Below are 18,003 nucleotides of genomic sequence, written 5' to 3'. Positions count from 1 at the left end.
CGCTAAGTAAAGAGACTTACAACACAGCATGTCTGTGTTTAGGGAGGGGTCAGTTGGGAGAGGGAAGACTTTCCTGAGGAAACAATATCTGAGTGCGGCTGTCATTAGGTTTGTTCACTGATATTCTGATCCTTATTCCTTCCAGTAGGAATGCATTCCCCTCCCCTCTGAAGTTTGGTGTGGCTGCACCACTTGCTTTGGCCAATGAGATGTGAGCAGAATGGGTGCCGCCTTTATGAGCCCGCACGCGCGCTACCACATTTGTCCCTGCTGGCCGCAGCGTAGGTTGAGGGAACTTCCGTCAGTTTGGGTCCCAGAGAGACAATGGTGAACAGTGCCCCACTTGGCATGAACAAGAAATGTTTCTGCTGTTCGAGGCATGGAGATTTGGGGGACTACTTGCTACTACAGCACTGCTCATCCTATCTCGACTAATAGCCCACAAGGATCTAAAAAATACATGCAAGTTGCCAGTACTGGTAGGGATTTCCAGGAGGAAGAAAAAGCATGCACAAAGGCTTTAGGTTACCAGGAGACTGTGGTCATATGAGGAACCAAATGGACCACAGATAACAAAGAAGGGAGTAACAAGAAAAGAGGCTGGAAAGCCGCATCATAGAGGGTCTTATAAGATCACAAACTCCATTTTACGGATGAAAAAGTTTGGTATCTTACACAAAGCCAAACCTATGCTGGCCTGCTTCAAAGGCCAATAGTCTCAGTATGAAAAAATGCTCTGCCTCCTGAATCCTGAACTGGACATCACTGGCATATGGTTCCTAACCCTTAAGTCAACATGGTTCTGGCTTATGAAGGATAATCCCAAATCCTGGGTATAAGTGTTCCATGTGAAACAGTGACAAATAGGAGTTAAAGATTTAGTGCATTTACCTAGTACTTTTTCTCTGATAGGATGAAAAAAAAATGAAAGGATTTTGAGACAGGACAAGCCATGAAGATAAAGTGGACAGCTGAGTGATAAATAAATCCTTCCAGATCCAGCTATTTGAATTCACAAAATTCTCAAATTCTCAAAATATTCTCAAAATGAAAATAATCCTGACTCCTACCAGTATTAAACCCCTCAGTGCTAGGTGAGTACTTTATTCCCTCACTGAACCTCACAACAACTCATCAAACTAGATTCTAAAACCCCCACTTTCCAATGAGGAAACTGAGGTACACAGGCACTAAGTAACCCGCCTGCGGGCTTGAGTGACAGAACTGAGATTCACATCCAGACCCTTCCAGCCTGCATTCCTCCCGCTACTCCAGGCTGCCTACCTCTTGCAGTCTATTTCAAATAAATTATGTGCTGCTGCCATTCCTTCTGCTTCCAGGCAGAAAGCTTTTTTCAAAGTCAGTAATATGAATCTTGGGACTGAAAAGGACAAAACCACCATGTCAGGAGTTTAGGGATTTGGATCAGATCTTGTTACTTTTATGGTTTTTAATTCATTGAACAAAAATCATGCTGACATGTTTAGGTCTCTTTTTTGTTCTGCCAAAGCATATGTCAGTATAAGGAAGGAACAGGAAAATTAAAACTTGATCCACTGATTCAAAAAGCTTAATCCTGCTGAAACACTAGGAGGGGCAGAAAATAAATGAATTTAAGTCTGTAAGAAACCTCTTAAACTTCTCTATAGAGAAGTATTTCAATCTAACATTTCATATGTAACTTGAAATAGCTTGCTTTTTAGACAATCTTTAAAAAAATAAAAAATGTATCTAACCAACTTTTTTTTTACTACACTTATATTTTACATGGAGGGAAAAAAAATCACATGTTCAAAACTATACAAATTGGGACTCAAAAAATCTTGAGAGTGGCTACATAAAGAAAACAAAATCATAATATATGTAATTTGGCCTTAATAAAGTATTTTTTATATTGATTAATGAAAATGTGACACTATTACACTATTGAAACCAGTTTCCACACATCGTAGTATTTAATTATTGACATTGACATAAATATGTCAGTTTCAGGATGCAAATACAGAGGCAATAATCTAAGAAAGTGGGGGGGGTACAGTGAGGGTGCGGGGGGTACAGTGAGGGTGCGGGGGGTACAGTGAGGGTGCCGGGGAGAAGGGAGGAGGGGGAGGGGATGCCAGGCACAGGAAGTGCTGAGAGGAAAAGAGGCATCTGCATGCTGGTTCTGGGTGGTGCTGAGCTGAACGAATCCAGAATTACAAGATCAGAAGCAGTCAGGGTGATGGAAAGGCTCGGTTCTGAAGTACAGTCAGACCTGTTTTATTCCTGTATCTATCACTCAGAAGCTGACTCAGAAGCGGGCAAGCTACTCAATCTCTCTCCACCTCAGTGTCTTCATCTCTGAAGTGAAGATTATGAAAACACCTTGTCCGGGGGATTGGGAGAAGCAGACACGACGTATATAAAGCACCAGTAAAGACAGCAGCATATAGTAGTAGCCTTGAATAAATGATAGCGTCTATGAATGTTTTAATCAAACACACTTAATTACTTCCTCATGAAACAACGAGGGCACATCTGTTTTAGAAAAGAAACATACTCTATTATGGAAATATCGTAATGCCTTTCCAAACCAGTGATTAATACATCTGATCATCTCCATCTCGAATTCACGAGGTTCTGTGAGCTCAGGCTAGTTGTATTTCAGGCCCTCGGCTCAGCCAGTTGGTTCTGAGCACTCGCTCTGCACTTGGCCTGCATTCACTCATCAAGCATTGGCGGGTGCCCCAGGGTTCGCTGCCAGATCCTGGGCCGGGCTGAGGAGCGCCAGAGATGAGGGAGGCCTGGTCCAACTTCTCCAGAGGCCCAGTCCAGCAGCGCAGACAGACTCGTCAACCACTGCTGAGGAAGAGCACTGCTGGGATGGAGGGATAGGCTTTCTGCAGGAGGAAGGAGCACGTGGAGCGCACAGCTCATTCTGCTGTGAGGTTTGGGAAGTGCCCTAGAGATGCACAGCGACTCACTGGCTGCAGAAGACAGGGCACTCCAGGCAGAAGCATGGTAGGAGACAGGCGTGAGGCTGAAAAATGGGCATTGCATTTGTTCTGAAGACCTGGGGTTTTCAAATTCTTCTTTAACCAGAAAACTCTGGATTCAAAGAAAATCAAGGCAGACACCCCATTTATAAAACAGAGAGAAACTGAGTTCTCTCTGTTAATGAGGGGAAGGGCGCTAGCAGAGAGGAAGGTGCTCCAACCCCTGCTGACACCCCTCCACTTCTGCACCTGCCAGGTACTGGCTGAGTGACCTTAAGTAAGTGATTTAAACTCTCTGAGCCCTGGTCCTTTCATCTGGAAATAGGGACTGAAAATAAACAAACAGAAAGCCCCAGCCTCTACCTTTCAGAGTTCTTGTGAGGATAGGCAAGATAATATATGGAAAGTGAATGGTACAAAGCATGGTAGGAAATAAACAATCAGAAAACCTAAGTTGCCTTTGTGGCTACTGCTGTTCATGTTCAGTAACTATAGTGTGTGCGTGCGTGCTCAGTCGTGTCTGACTTTTCGTGACCCCATGCACTATTGCCCACCAGGCATCTCTGTCCATGGGATTTTCCAGGCAAGAATACTAGAGTGGGTTGCCATTTCCTCCTCCAGAGGATCTTCCCAACCCAGGGATGGAACCTGCGTCTCCTGCACTGGCAGTTGGAGTCTTTACCACTGAGCCCCCATGGAAAGCCCAAGGGCAACTACAGAGGTATCTCCAAATAATGAAGAGTTTACTCAAGTTTTTATCAAATGAGAAATCACAGGGCAAATAACCTAGGCTCCCGTAAGATGATTTTTTTTTGAGATCTGATTAGTAATTTAACTTTTCTCTTTCTGGTATTAACTCATTCACTTAGTTTACAGTTTCATTCAGCAGCTATTTACCGGGCACCTGCTGTGTTCCATCCACTATGTCAGAGTGAGTTTACAGTCTGACAAGGAAGGCAGTCATTAAACAAACACATGCACAGTTAATCAATAAGTTACAGTGGTAAGAATCATGATAAAGACATGAAGAGCTCTATGAAAATAATAAGCAGGGGGCTGACCACACTTTCCTGTGGGACTCCAGAAGAAAATGTGATGATACTTAAGTTAAGGGATATTTAAGTTCAGATGAGTAAGAGTGGAGAAGCTAGGTGAAGGTCATTCCCACCAGAGCAAATGGTCCACGTAAAAAAAGGCCTTATTCCAGGTGAGGAGGGTCCTGCTCTTGGGGAACTGAAAAAAGGCAGTGTGGCTGCAGCACAGAAAGCAGAGGAGAAGGACTACACCCAGAGAGGAGGCTGGTGAGCCTAGCAGGGGCAAGACTAGTACGCAGGCCCTTCAATGCCGCTTTCTGACTTAGCAGATCCACTGACGGATGAATGGACATTTACACTGGGTAGATACACTCAGTGGAATATGATTCAGCCTTAAAAAGGCAAGAGAATTCTGCTATAACATGTATAAACCTTGAAAAGATTATGCTAAATGAGATAAGCTAGACTCAACAGAAGGCAATGGTAACCCACTCCAGTACTCTCGCCTGGAAAATCCCATGGACAGAAGAGCCTGGTAGGCTGCAGTCCATGGGGTTGCTGAGAGTCAGACATGACTGAGCAACTTCACTTTCACTTTTCACTTTCATGCATTGGAGAAGGAAATGGTAACCTACTCCAGTGTTCTTGCCTGGAGAATCCCAGGGATGCGGGAGCCTGGTGGGCTGCCGTCTATGGGGTCACACAGAGTCGGACACGACTGAAGGGACTTAGCAGCAGCAGGACAAATATTACATGATTCTAGTTATATGATGTCACCTGGTTTAGTTAAATTCACAGACACAGAAAATAACACAGCAATTACCAGGGACCTGGGGGATCTGGGAATGGGGACTGTTGCTTTTAATGGGTACAAAGTTTCAGTTTCACAAGACAAGAAGAGTTCTGGAGATTGTACAGTAGTGTAAATGTACTTAATACCACTGAACTGTACATTTAAAAATAACTGAAATGGTAGATTTTTAAGGCAAGAATATTGGAGTGGATTGCCATTCCCTTCTCCAGAGGACCTTCCCAACCCAGGGACTGAACCCTGGTCTCCTGCATTGCAGGCAGATTCTTCACCACTTGAGCTACAGGAACATCCTATGTATATCACACTACAATTAAAAAAAAAAAAAAAAGAGTAGACTGTTTCTAAGACCAACACAGAATATCACAGATGTCTGAGTGAAGCAGAAGTGAGATCAGACTTGGATTTTGTGCAGAAACCAAGGTACCAACCAGATCTAAGCATAAGGCAAGAGTCTGCCCAGAAGCCTCTTGGCAGGCGGACAGAGCTCACGACCAGCCTGCAGCAGCCTCCCGGGTGAGTGATGAAGAGACTTTTCCGCTGGGGTCAGAGATCCTCCCAGCATAAGGAAGGGCTTCAGCTGAGCTGGCAGGGTCACGCTTTGTTTGTACAAACCTCACCAGGCGGGTCTTCCAGGAACATCCTGGATGGGGGCCTTCCTGCAGAACTCCTTGAGTGTGTTCCCATAAACAATAAGCTGAGGGGCATGCCCCGCCAGCAACTCACACAGCAGATACTGAAATGATACTTCCTATGGCTTCAACGAGAACGGGACATGTGCAAAGACACTCACCAGAGGTACATCAGAGGAAGCTATGCTCGGTGTGGCAACTGTGGTAAAAACCAGATTATAAGACATCAGACTTCAAAAGGGTCCTTGGTCACTTAGGGGGGACTTAAAAAGGTAGAAAGGATGTGCTTCAGAGCCAGGAAGACCTAAGCTGGCATCCCTGCTTTGCCACTGGTTAGCTTCAGAACCGTGAGCACACTGTTGGACTTCTGTAGACTCAGTCTCCTCGTGTGTAGAGTAGGAGTAAGAATGTTACTAAGAGGGCGGGAGCAAGGATTAAATGAGATGACGGTGGCACGGGCTGAGCACACCGCCAGTGTGCACACACTCCAGCACACACACTGCAGCCGCTTTCCTGTTCCAACTGCACAATCTCCAAGGCTGGGGGACCACAGTATGTGAGCAGTAGGGGAGAGAGCAGAGGATCGAATCACTAGCAGCTTAGGCCACTGACCAGCTGGTGAGCCACCGGGGGACAGCATGGGAAGAGAGGAGGGTGGGCATGGGGGCCCCGGGAGACAGGAGCTGGGCTTCAGAAGCCTGGGACAGGCTGAGGGAGAAGAAGGGAGTCGCACTTTCAGGGAACAAACAGCCTGCGTAAACACGTCTCTGACGGCTCCACCGAGAGAAGCCCTGACGCCCGTCTCCGTGATGGGCTGCCTCCCCACATGGCAGCATCGGCCCGCAGTCAGCAGCAGTCGCAGGCCCTGTTTTACTGTTCGCTGGTGGGCGCTGCCCAATGCTGTGGGGCTGCTGGCCCTGAAGGAAATGTGTTTGTTTGTGTAGTACTGCCAGACTTCCTACACTCCTAGGGACATGATTCTCCCTCCCCTCTCTCCTAGCCACCCCCCACTGCATACGGCACCCCGCCCACAGCTCACCAGCCAGTCTAACAGGCACTAATGTGTCTCATAAAAACATGCGGTGTCCTTCTAGCCCAAAGAAAATCATACACACACTTTGGAAAGACTTGTACCATCAGCAGTACCATCGATTTTTCTGAGGACATATAACTAGGCACCTGCTTTCAAAGGCCTGTCCTGTGACCAAGGCCTGCTTAGCAGACATGCCGTCCTGAAATACAGCCCAGCATGATGGAAAGAGAGAGGAAGCTGAGGTCAGGAGTCACAGCTCCACATTCCCAGCTGAGTGATCAAGATGAAGTCACTCGTTTTCTCCTTCCCTGTCACCCAAAGGTTGGAAACCCAAGTTCAGGGATTCATGGAAGTAACTCTGCCTTCTGCTCTCACGTACAGGATAACACAGGTGTGGTGGCCAAGGCTGATTTCCACCCCCAGCTCTGCCACTTCGAGGCTGGGTACCTGTGCACGATTAGTTTTTCCTCCCCAGATCACAAGGAAGCATTCACAAGAACAGTCTCTGAAGCCACACAACCAGGGTTTGAGGCCCCAGATCTATCACTGCTTAGCCGTACGGCCCTGGGCAAGTCATTTCATTTCTTTGCCTCAGTGTTCCCATCTGTCAAATGAATATAATACCACTAAGTTAATGAGACTGTTGCAAGGATTAAGAGAGTGACTAAATGTGCTGGTCACGGGGACATGCTCAATAAACACTATCTGTTGTTTCCTGTATAAATGGGGGCGGGGTGGGAGGAGTAATAAAAATGTTACTCTTCTTCTTCCACAGTCAGGACCAAATGAGAGATGATGGTTGAAGAATTCTGCATACATGGGTATTGACTATTTTAAAAGCTGTTCGTCAGATTAGTAATAAAAATAACCGTGAAGTTTCTCACTGAGCGCTCAGAGCCTAGTGGCTACAGGCCCAGGGTCTGAGAAAGATGCCTGTCCCTCCCCTCACTCACCATGTGACACTGGGTGCAGACAACTCCCTTCCCCTACGACTCGGCATCCTCAGGTGTGAATAGGGGAAATAATACACCTACCTCTGAAGACTGTTATGAATATCGTAGTTCATGTACAAATAGCACCTGGCACAGCAGCGGGCACCCTGGGCCATTACTGTCCTATTACTACATGCTAGGTCCTGTCCCCAGAGCTAGGGATATAGCACGGGACAAAACAGATGAAGCACCACCAAGTCACACTCGAGTAAAGGAGAGAGAGGGCACCTGCAACTCTGTAAACCGACACCTAAGTGCTACAAAGAAAATGAAACAAGACTGGCAGAGAATGAGGAGCCTTACTATGAGGACAGTAAGGGCTCCCTGATAACTGCCTAGCCCTCTGGCTCCAGTGCCATCTGCTCCCCTTCAATCAGAGTAACAGTGACGAACATTTGCAGAGCTCTTTCCACGTGCCAGGCTCTGAGGGGACGCATGCTTTGTGCACTCACTGAGTGAACTTCTGCATCGTTCCTGTGACATTACTGATCTTATTACCTGGTTTCTGAAGATTAGAAAAACGGAGGCTTAGACAGATTGAGTAACCTGCCCAAGGCCACACAGGTTCCTGGAAGACCTGGGATCTGAGCCCAGTGCAGCCTCACTCGTGAATCTCAGGCCTCCCTGCTGGTGCTAGACAAACCTAAGCCACTATTCTTAGCAGCTGCAGTGACGCAGACGCTCCTTCACCGAGACCTGCTTAGACAGAGTTCACTGCTGCCCTCCAGCTCCCCTGCGAGCCTAAACACAGTGGGGAGAAAGGAGGAGGGGGTCCCTAGGGGTCGGCCGTGGGACGGTGATGACCTCGGGCAGCCAACCGGGTCCTGTGAGCAGGTGCAGCACACACAGGGTGGACGACAGGGGCGCGGGGGAGAAGGAACCTGTCCTTCCAGGCGCAGTTCTGCATAGGTGCTGATGGCGCTTTCTGCTCAGCGCATGCTCTGCTGATTCCTGACTGCACCTTCTCCAAACGGAACATCTGTGCAGGGAGGGAGCTCCCATTCCACACACTTGGGGTCTGAATAGTAGAAGGCTTCTAAAGACCCACAGGCTGGGTGAGGAGAAAGGGAGCATCCTATAACTGCACGGAGGCTCGCCAGGCCTGGAAGGGGAGACAAACAATGGACTGGACATTCACCAGCCGAATAAAGGAATGAGCAACCCTGGAGAGCAGCAGTGAGAGCAGGCAGTGGCCACGAAAGGGGCCAGAGAAGCAGCTGCAGTTGCTCAAGTGCAGCTGATGGCTGCTCCCACCCAAGTGAAGTCATTCAGGCGGTCTCTTCTGATTTTTTTTTTCCTTTCACCATCACTAAAGGTCTGTATGTGTGCGAGCTGTGTGAGAAAAGGGTATTATCAGTATGTCCAAGGGTATGCACATGAGACACACTCTCCCTGGTTCAAGATCCACAGAGCGATACAGCAGCTAGAGAGAGGGGCCGCAGAGCGAGGAGGAGGGAGGAGGGTTCTGGTTAGCAGCCCGGAAAGCAAGGCCATAGTGTGGCAAGAACAGGGGCGTGGAAACAGACAGACTTGATGTGAGCCATGACCCCCCTGCTTACTAATCTGTGACCCTGAGCAAATTACGTAACTTTCTGATCCCCAGTTTCCTCATCTGTGTTACACCCGTCTCAAGATGGTGTTTCTCTGTACGCACAGAAACAATGAGATCACCATGAAAAGATGTACAGAAGGTTCTGTTGAGCCGAAAATAAATACATAAACAAGCTGTGGCACTGCAGATGGCAGAAACTTAATCCCACTTCTGTAAACTGAATATGTGTGTGTGTGTGCACCTTTTAAAATCTGGTAGGATATTTATTAAACTTACCAACAAGTTACTTCAGGGAAGAATCCTTGAGGAGCAATAAAGTAACTTTTTACTTGTCTGTAGGACTTGAATCTTTACATTAATGTGTACTCTTTTTATAATTAAAGAGATGAAAGTCATATATCTAATAAAAGTCTAGTATTCAGAACATATAAAGATCTCCTACACCTCAACCTAAAAGTACAAACTACACAATTTAAAAATCAGCACAGGACCGGAATAGACATTTTTCTAAAGATGCACAAATGGCAAATAAGCACACAAAAAAATACTCAACATCACTAACATCAGGGAAATGCAAGTCAAAACTGCAACGAGACATCACTTCCTACCCACTTAGATGGTAATAATGACAATGACAACAACAAGTACTGGCAAGGAGATGGAGCAATTAGAGTCCTTCAGTATTACTGGGAAGAATATGAAATGTGCAGTCCCTGTGGAAAAGTTTGGCAGATCTTCAAAAAGTTCAACAGTTATCACATGACTTTAGCAATTCTACTCATATGTTTATACCCAGGAGAACTAAAAGCATGCTCATAGCAGCATTATTTATAATAGCCAAAAAGTGGAAACAACTCAAATATTCATTGGCCTGTGAATGGAAAAATAACATGTGGCATATCCACTCGGTGGAATATTATTCGGCAAGAAAAAAGAATGAAGTCCTGATCCATGCTACAGCATGGATGAACCTTGAAAATATCATGCAAGGGAAAAAAGCTCGTCACAAGAGACCACATACTGTGTGAATTCATTCCTATGAAACGTTCAGAATAGGGACATCTATAGAGACAGACTAGCAGTTGCCTAGAGCGACCCTTACGAGGGTGATCTGAGGTGAAGTAGGGAGTGACTGCTAGTGGGCTCAGGGTATCTTTGTGAGGTGATGAAAGTGTCCTAAAATGAATGTGGTGAGGCTTGCGTAACTCTGACTATACTAAAAATCTTTGTAGTATACACTCTACGTGGGTGAATTAGACTTCAATAAAGCGGTTAAAAATGCTGCATGACTCCCTGGTTCTCGTCACTGAGGTGGAAAGCTCAGTGGCAGACAGCCTGCCTCGGTCTCCTCAGCTGGGGGACGGCAGCACTGCCCCCCATAACAGTTAATAGTCACCACGCACAAGAGGTCATGGGAACACTCAACAGCAGTTAACTTGATAACGATGATTTTAACAATTACATTTATTTCTCACTGAGTGGATTTCTTTCCTTTCTTCACTGGTGTCAGACCTGCATCATGAGCTAAAGACTCTCCTTGTCACTCCTGCTCCTTCTCCCCTTTATCCTTCACAAGAGTTTCTCCCAATACCCCTCCAGAAAAGTAAATTTTTCTACTACCGCATTTTACAGATGAGGAAACTGAGACTCAACGAGTTGAAATAACTAGCCTACAATCACCTAACTCATTTTACTGGTTCTCTTCTTCAAGTTGTTCTGACCTTGGTTCCTCCAGGTATCAATTCCACTCTCCCTGGATGTACAGCAATTACCCCTATTTATTAACTCAGCCTGGGGACCCTGCCTCCCTGCCTTATGACCTTGCTCTCCCTAGAAAAACTTGGGAATCATCCATGAGAGACTGTACATCAGCATAAGCTGCAAAAAAAAAAAAAAAAAAAACACTTCAGAAAGAAAATCCAGGCTAGGAGAACCACAACCCAGGGTTTTTAACTGTTACCTGGTGAAACTGCCTGGTCCAGTCACAAGGAGAATTCTCCTCCATGCTGTCACCTTGGAATAAAGTCTGAGGCAGGAGCCTGGCCTAGGCATAAGGTCTATCATTGCTGTCAAGGTCAGGAGGAAAGGTAGGAGCCAACTGTGAGGACTTGGGGAGCAGTTCAGTGGGCAGGGGCTGTCAAGAAGAGTCAAAGCCCCTTGGCCTTTCTAGAAACACTAAGCGAGTCTCATACCACAGGCAGGACTAGTCATTGGATTTTCTTCTTTTGGATATACCTTCCAGGAGGTCTTGTTCACCATAATTCATATTCAAAGAACAAACCAAGTGCTCATTAACAATCAAACTACAGTGTTCCTGAGCAACTTAAATTCCAAGATAATTACAACATAATGACTCAACTCCTCCCACCCCTAAAAATGGAGGAAAAGACAGGAAAAAAAACCCAAAACAACATGGGGTTGGGGGAGGGGTTAGTGAGGAAGAGAGGGAAAGAGACTGTTAAGGACTAAAAGAGCAATCAGCAAACAGGAAGAAAATATCATTGGTTTTACTACCAAATAATCAGAAAAGAATGTTTTCAATAACTCCTTAACCAGGAGAATTAGATAATAACAAATAGTATAAGAAAAGAGAATTAAAGTTTATGACACAGAATATTCCATATAATATTCCATTACTCTTCAAAAAAAATCATAGAAATTATGCCCGTTTTACAGATAAGGAGGCTGAAGCTTCCAACAATTAAATGATTTGCCCAAGATCACTACAGTGGGCATGTTTCAGGGGCGCTGTCAGCCAGTGGTACAGAGTCTCCTTTAACGGGCCATGGTCCCTCAGGAGCAGCCCGTCAATCCGGCAGAATCCTCAGAAATGCACTGCAGTGCGTCATCGTCTGCGCAAACCTCTCTTTTCCATTCTTTACCAGTGGCAGACCTCTACCCTCTCTTTCACAGGATTCTGCCCATAAATTTTTCGCACACATAATTCTGTCCTGGGGTCTGCTTTCAGAGGACCCAAGTAGATAAACCCAGACAACAATAGAACAGGAACTCACACCTAGGTCTGTCTAAGCCCAAACCCCTTGTGTTTTCTTTCCTTTATACCCAGAGACTAACTGATAAATAAAGCACATTGCGAAATCCGATGATTGATTCTCAGGCTTTCTCTTCTGTGATCCATCAGCAACATCCAGTGCCGCTGATGGGTCCTTCCTCTAAGACACTTCCTTTGGTTCCCAGGATCCCACACTCTTCCAGAGTTTTCTGGCCACTTATTCTGTCTCTCTGGCTGGTTCCTCCTCACCATCTTGACCCACAAACCTTGATGTGGACTGTCCAGGGCTGTTTCCAAACCCTTCTCTTCACCATCTACATTTATTCTCTAAAGTAATCTCATTTAATCTCATGGCTTCTTCTACATGTTCATGCCTCCCAGATTTCTCTCTCGAGCCCACAGCCTTGTCTGAACTCTAAACTTACACTACTAACAGCCTACTTGACCTCTCCACGTGGATGTCTATTAACATCTCAAATTAAACACAGGATAAAACCTGGTCTTCTCTCACACCCAGTCTGTCCTCCCACATCTGCCCTGTCTCAGTAAACGGCAACACTATCCTTCCAGTTACTCAGGTCAAAAACCTTGAAGTCATCTTTGAGATCTTTCTTCCTAAATTTACAACCAATCTGTCAGCAAATCCTGGTAGCTTTTCCTTAAAATGTGCCCAGAATCTGATCACTTCTAACCAATCCCATTGCCACACTAGTCCAGGCCCCATACCTGGATTACTACAATAGCTCCCAACTGGTCCCTGCCTTCACCCTCACCTTCAGACAGTGTGATTCTCAAAACGACAGCCAGAATGATCCTTTCCAAACCTAAGTCAGATCATGTCCCTCCCTAGCTCAAAACCCTCCAATGACTTCCCATTTTACTCCAAACAGAAACCAAAATCTTTATAAGGGTCTACAAGAACTATGATGGCTAATTTTATTTATTTATTTTAATTTTTATTAGGGTATAGTTGATTTACAATGCTGTATTAGTTTCAGGTATACAGCAGATGGTTAATTTTTTGTGTCACAGCAGTGCCAGATATTCAGTCAAACATTATGCTGAGTGTTTCTCTGAGGATGTCCTGGACGAGTGGAACATTCAAATCTTTAGACTGAGTAAAGCAGACTGCCCTCCCTAATGTGAGTGGGCCTCACTCAATCACTTGAAGGCCTGCAAAAAACAAAAATAATACGGAATTCCCCTGAATAAGAAGGAATTCCTTCTGCCCAACTGCCTTCAAACTGCAACAATGGTTTTTTTTTCCCCTGCCTTTGACTCAAACTGAAACATCAGCACTTCCTGGGTCTCCAGCCCCCTGGCCTTTAGACTGGGAACCACACTATCAGCTCTCCTGAGCCTCTGTCTCCCCAGACTGCAGATCTTGGGACTTGTTGGCATCCATAATCGCATGAGCTAATTCTTTACAATAAATCTTTTTACATCTATGCCCTATTGGTTCTGTTTCTTTGGAGAACACTGACTAATAAAGACTTTACATGATACTGGCCTCCCCATTTCACTCTGATCTCAGCTCCTACTTCTCTCCCCTCCCGTGTTCTGCTACAGCCACTGAGCACTCTTACTATCTTACTACTCCCTGAACACCCACCTCAGGGTCTTTGCACTTGCTGCTTCCTCTGCCTTAGTGATGAATATAAGCATAGTCTGCTCTCTCATGTCCTCAGTTCTCTGCTAAATTATCACCTTTCCCCTGAAGCCTTCAGTGAATACACCACTTAAAACTGCACCAGCCCACGACCACCCCTATAATGTCCTTTATTGCTTTTTCTCCACAGAGAGAAAAATGTGGCTGCTGACACACACACTGTATGTGTGTGTTACTGTCCATTTTTCCAGTGAAAAGTGAAAGTCACTCAATAGTGTCCGACTCTTTGCAACCCCATGGACTATACATTCCATGGAATTCTCCAGGCCAGAATACTGGGGTGGGTAGCCTTTCCCTTCTCCAGGGGATCTTCCCAACCCTGGGACAGAACCCAGCAGAGGTTCCACAAAGGCAGAGGTTGTGTCTGGCTTGCTCACTGTTGTAATCCTCCATGTCAGAATTATGCCTGATACATAGTAGGTGCTCAATAAATATCTGTTGAATAAATTTATAAATATCCTAGAAGTTTCATATTTCAGCATAACAATTTTATATGATCATAAGAGCAGTTAAGAGGTCACCTGGTGCCAGAGGAGGATAGGGACTGACTTGCAAAGGGGCAGGGAACTTTCAGGATGACTGAGCTGGTCTACAGGCTGACTAAGATAGTGGTTACAGGGACACATACATTTGTCAAAATTCATTATCATGTACACTTGAAATGGGTCCATTTTTTTTGTATGAAAGATATACCTCAATATAGTTGACTAAAAAAAAAAAAAAAATACCCAAGTTGTTTATATTCCAGACTGCCTCCACACCAAAAAGCGGTGTACAAATTCACTTTTAGATTATGCATCCTGGTTTGAGCTCTGGCAATTATGCTCCACATGGTGTGGGTTGGTATATAATTAAACTTTAAAATACTAATTGCTGCCCCTTATTACAAAAAGAAAAAGTGCTCTCGGAGGTCCACAGATGTTAAGAATAGACTTTGAAGTCAAGCAGACCCATATTTAAATCGTGCACAACTCTATCTTTATTAGCTAGATGAACTTGAACAAGTTATTCAACCTCTCTTGGGCTTACTTAGCTCATGTACCAAAAAACTAGGGAATGACAGAATGACCTAAATAATGTAGTATAAGGCCTAGAATATAGTTTGCACTCAGATAAGTAGTCACTTTGCTTAGAATTATTATCAACAAGCAGTGAGCCAGGAGAGCCACTGAAATATCAGTGGGGTTTCCTGAGAGAGTGATGTCAAGCTTGGGTCTGCGGACCACTGGAGGGGTCACTCAGGTGTGTTGCAGATGTTCGCCTGGCCCTGAAGTGTCCATGTCCCCACGAAGCTCAGCAATATGCAGCACACTAGTGCAATGAGCACTGTGACAATCAATGAGCAAAGCTCACCCCAAGGCGCCCCACATTCTGTGCACATCTCCCCCAGTTACATCCCCCATTTACCACTTCCCACCTCTAGCAGAAGAACAGGAAGATCCATAGAAGACCATTACAACACTGTTAGCAAAAAAGAAAACAATTTAAACAACCAAGATATTCAACAACTGGCAACTATTTAGTGCCATAGGTAACAAGCAAACACTATGCAACCCTTAAAAAGAGAAAGGAAGAACTCTCACCAGAGCAATGATACATTAAGTTAAAAAAGGAAAGTGCAGAAGAGTGGGTATAATATAATCCCATGTCATCACAAGAAAAATGGAGAAGGAGATTTAAACATGTGCCTGAAGTTGCATAGAAAAAATCTGGAACAATGCTAAAAGTTGTGCCCTATGCAAGGGGAGTATGGGGGAGAATGGATACATGTATATGTATGGCTGAGTCCCCTTCACTGTTCACCTGAAACTATCACAACATTGTTTTTTTATTATTAATTAATTTATTTTTACTTGGAGGGTAATTGCCATACAATATTGTGTTGGTTTCTGCCATACATCAAGATGAATTAGCCATAGATATACATATGTTCCCTCCCTCTTGAACCTCCTTCCCACCTGCCACCCCATCTCATCCCTCTAGGTCGTCACAGCGCACTGGATTAGAGCTCCCTGCATCATACAGCAAATTCCCACTGGCTATCTATTTCTACGTGTGGTAACACACATGTTTCAATGCTACTCTCTCAATTCACCCCACCCTCTCCTTCCCCCACTGTGTCCACAAGGCTCTTCTCTATGTCTGCATCTCCACTGCTGCCCTGCACACAGGTTCATCAGCACCATCTTTCTAGATTCCTATCACAACATTGTTCATTGGCTATACTGCAAAACAAAATTTAAAAATAAAAGTGATGCCCTATGGAGAATAGAATGGAAGCATTTTGATTTTCTATTTAATCCTACTTAAAGTAAAACCAATGCAGACACTGACAAGAAATAATAAAAGAGGAGGACAATCCAGGAAGGAAGCAGCTTCCCTGGGGAATGAGTCGACCCCAGGTACTTTAATCTCTTCAGTGAATCCATGATTCCTAACAGTTTTATTTAAAGTCAAAGATGAACTCAGTGCTCTCAAAACAAAACAGCGTCATTCTACTTTGTGTGGTTTTCTCATCAATATTTGGTAAAACAATTAGTAAGAGAGTGTTTGTTTGTTTGGGGGCATAAAGAAGATGTGAATGGGCTGGGGGCCCGACCAAAACAAAGTCCTGCTCAAAACTTTTCAGGGTCCCTGATTAAGAAATGAAGAACTGACATACCAAAACAAGCTGCTACCAGGAGGCAAGAACAGGGGAAAAGGCAGTATGTCAGTCTTGCGTTCCATCCTGCTTCTGCCCCTAGGCAGCCCTATGACAGTGGGCACTGATTCCTGGGAGTTTCAGGTCTCCTATCAGGCAAGTGGGCATTAGAACCATCTCCTGACCTCGGAGTGGTATTATGAGAATGCAGGGAGAAACCCTCAGGCATTCGGCACAGTATCTCCAGGCATTAAACCTGTAGTGCAGGTGGTTAATAAATAGGACCCAGAACTTGATGACATAAATAACAAAAAGAGAAGAAACTATTTCAACGAATCTTGATTAACAGGAATGTTCAAAGAATCCATCCAGTTGATTGACTTCTCTAAAGGGGAGAAGACCAGCCAGAGAAGAAAACAAAACCCATATACATTGTCAGTGGGGGCGGATGTAACCCAGAGCTGGGGAGGCCCAAGGTCATCTTACTGAAGACAGCCAGGAGAACTTGCTCACAGTCATGCAGCTGGATTTGCAGAGGCTGTGAAAAGAAACCCTGGTGATAGGAACCACCCAGGCTCCAAGTCTGACCTGTTATTGCTTTAGGGTTTATATTCTGCCTTCTTTCCAAAAGGATCAGAGGCAGATTGTAGGAAGAGTCACGTACTCAGCAGACTCATTTAAATAAGAATATGAGAATCAGAGGAGTGTATAGAGGGTGAGGTACCAGCTGAGATCCGTTGCAACTGAAAATAAAACTTAGCTCTGGGCATCCAGACTGAAGGCAGGAAAGCAAACCGGTAGACTGTCATTAGGGGAAGAATCATAATCAACTGGGAAGGTACATTTTTATAGACTTGAACTTGAAATGTTATCATCAGAAACCAGTCCTGGGAATTTATGCATTTGATTACCTCCCACCTCCCAGACTCCTAAAATAAGCTTTAGCCTGCTGTTTTCCTCCTCGCAGGTTTGCTGTGTGACCTGGAGCCAATGCCTCACCTCTGGGTATCTCAGGTTCCCCATCCTTTAAAGGGAGGCATGCGCCTGCCTATTTATGAAAAGGAATGAAGGAACCTTTGTCAGCATTAACTGAGTGCTTACTAAACTTCAAAAGCCTTGCGTACATTATCTCACTGAAATCTCCCAATAACTATAAAAGGCAAGCCCTATAAATACATTACAGACGAGCTCTCTGAGATTCAGAGAGGTAGAGACAGCTGATACTGTCACAAAGCTAAAAAGTAGAAGAATCAGAACTCCATTCCAGGCTTTGGTGTTACCAAGGTGCAAATTTAACTGTTAGACTTTTGCACTTCTTTTGTGTATCTCAAGCACCCAACAGCTCCTGGCACATAGTAGATACTCAGCATACTTGTTCCCTTCCTCACTCCTTCCTTTTCTCCTTAAGTAAAATTATGTATGTAAGGAAAATTGTATGTCTATTGAAATATTATTAGTATCTAATATTTATATAGCTTCTTTTCCTCTAAGGAGATCACACTACTTAATTTATTTTCTCTATAATTTCACCAAAGATCTAGCTATCATTGTGTATTATATCATTTATTTTACAAATGAGGAACTAGAAGGCTACAATCTGCTAGGGTGACATGCCCAGAGTCATATGGAAGTCACTGCCAAAACCAAATAA

The 18,003-nt window shown here is 44.7% G+C and overlaps 1 protein-coding gene across 4 annotated transcripts in view; it reads right to left on the bottom strand.

Annotated features, from left to right (window-relative positions):
* Nucleotides 1-18,003, bottom strand: part of MRRF (mitochondrial ribosome recycling factor) — a 55,788-nt gene that overhangs the window by 10,154 nt on the left and 27,631 nt on the right. The gene's annotated exons all lie outside the window — the stretch shown is intronic.

Source organism: Bubalus kerabau, chromosome 11 (genome assembly GCF_029407905.1).
Source record: "Bubalus kerabau isolate K-KA32 ecotype Philippines breed swamp buffalo chromosome 11, PCC_UOA_SB_1v2, whole genome shotgun sequence".
Classification (NCBI taxonomy): domain Eukaryota; kingdom Metazoa; phylum Chordata; class Mammalia; order Artiodactyla; family Bovidae; genus Bubalus; species Bubalus kerabau.
This window is presented reverse-complemented; position numbering and strand designations above follow the sequence as displayed.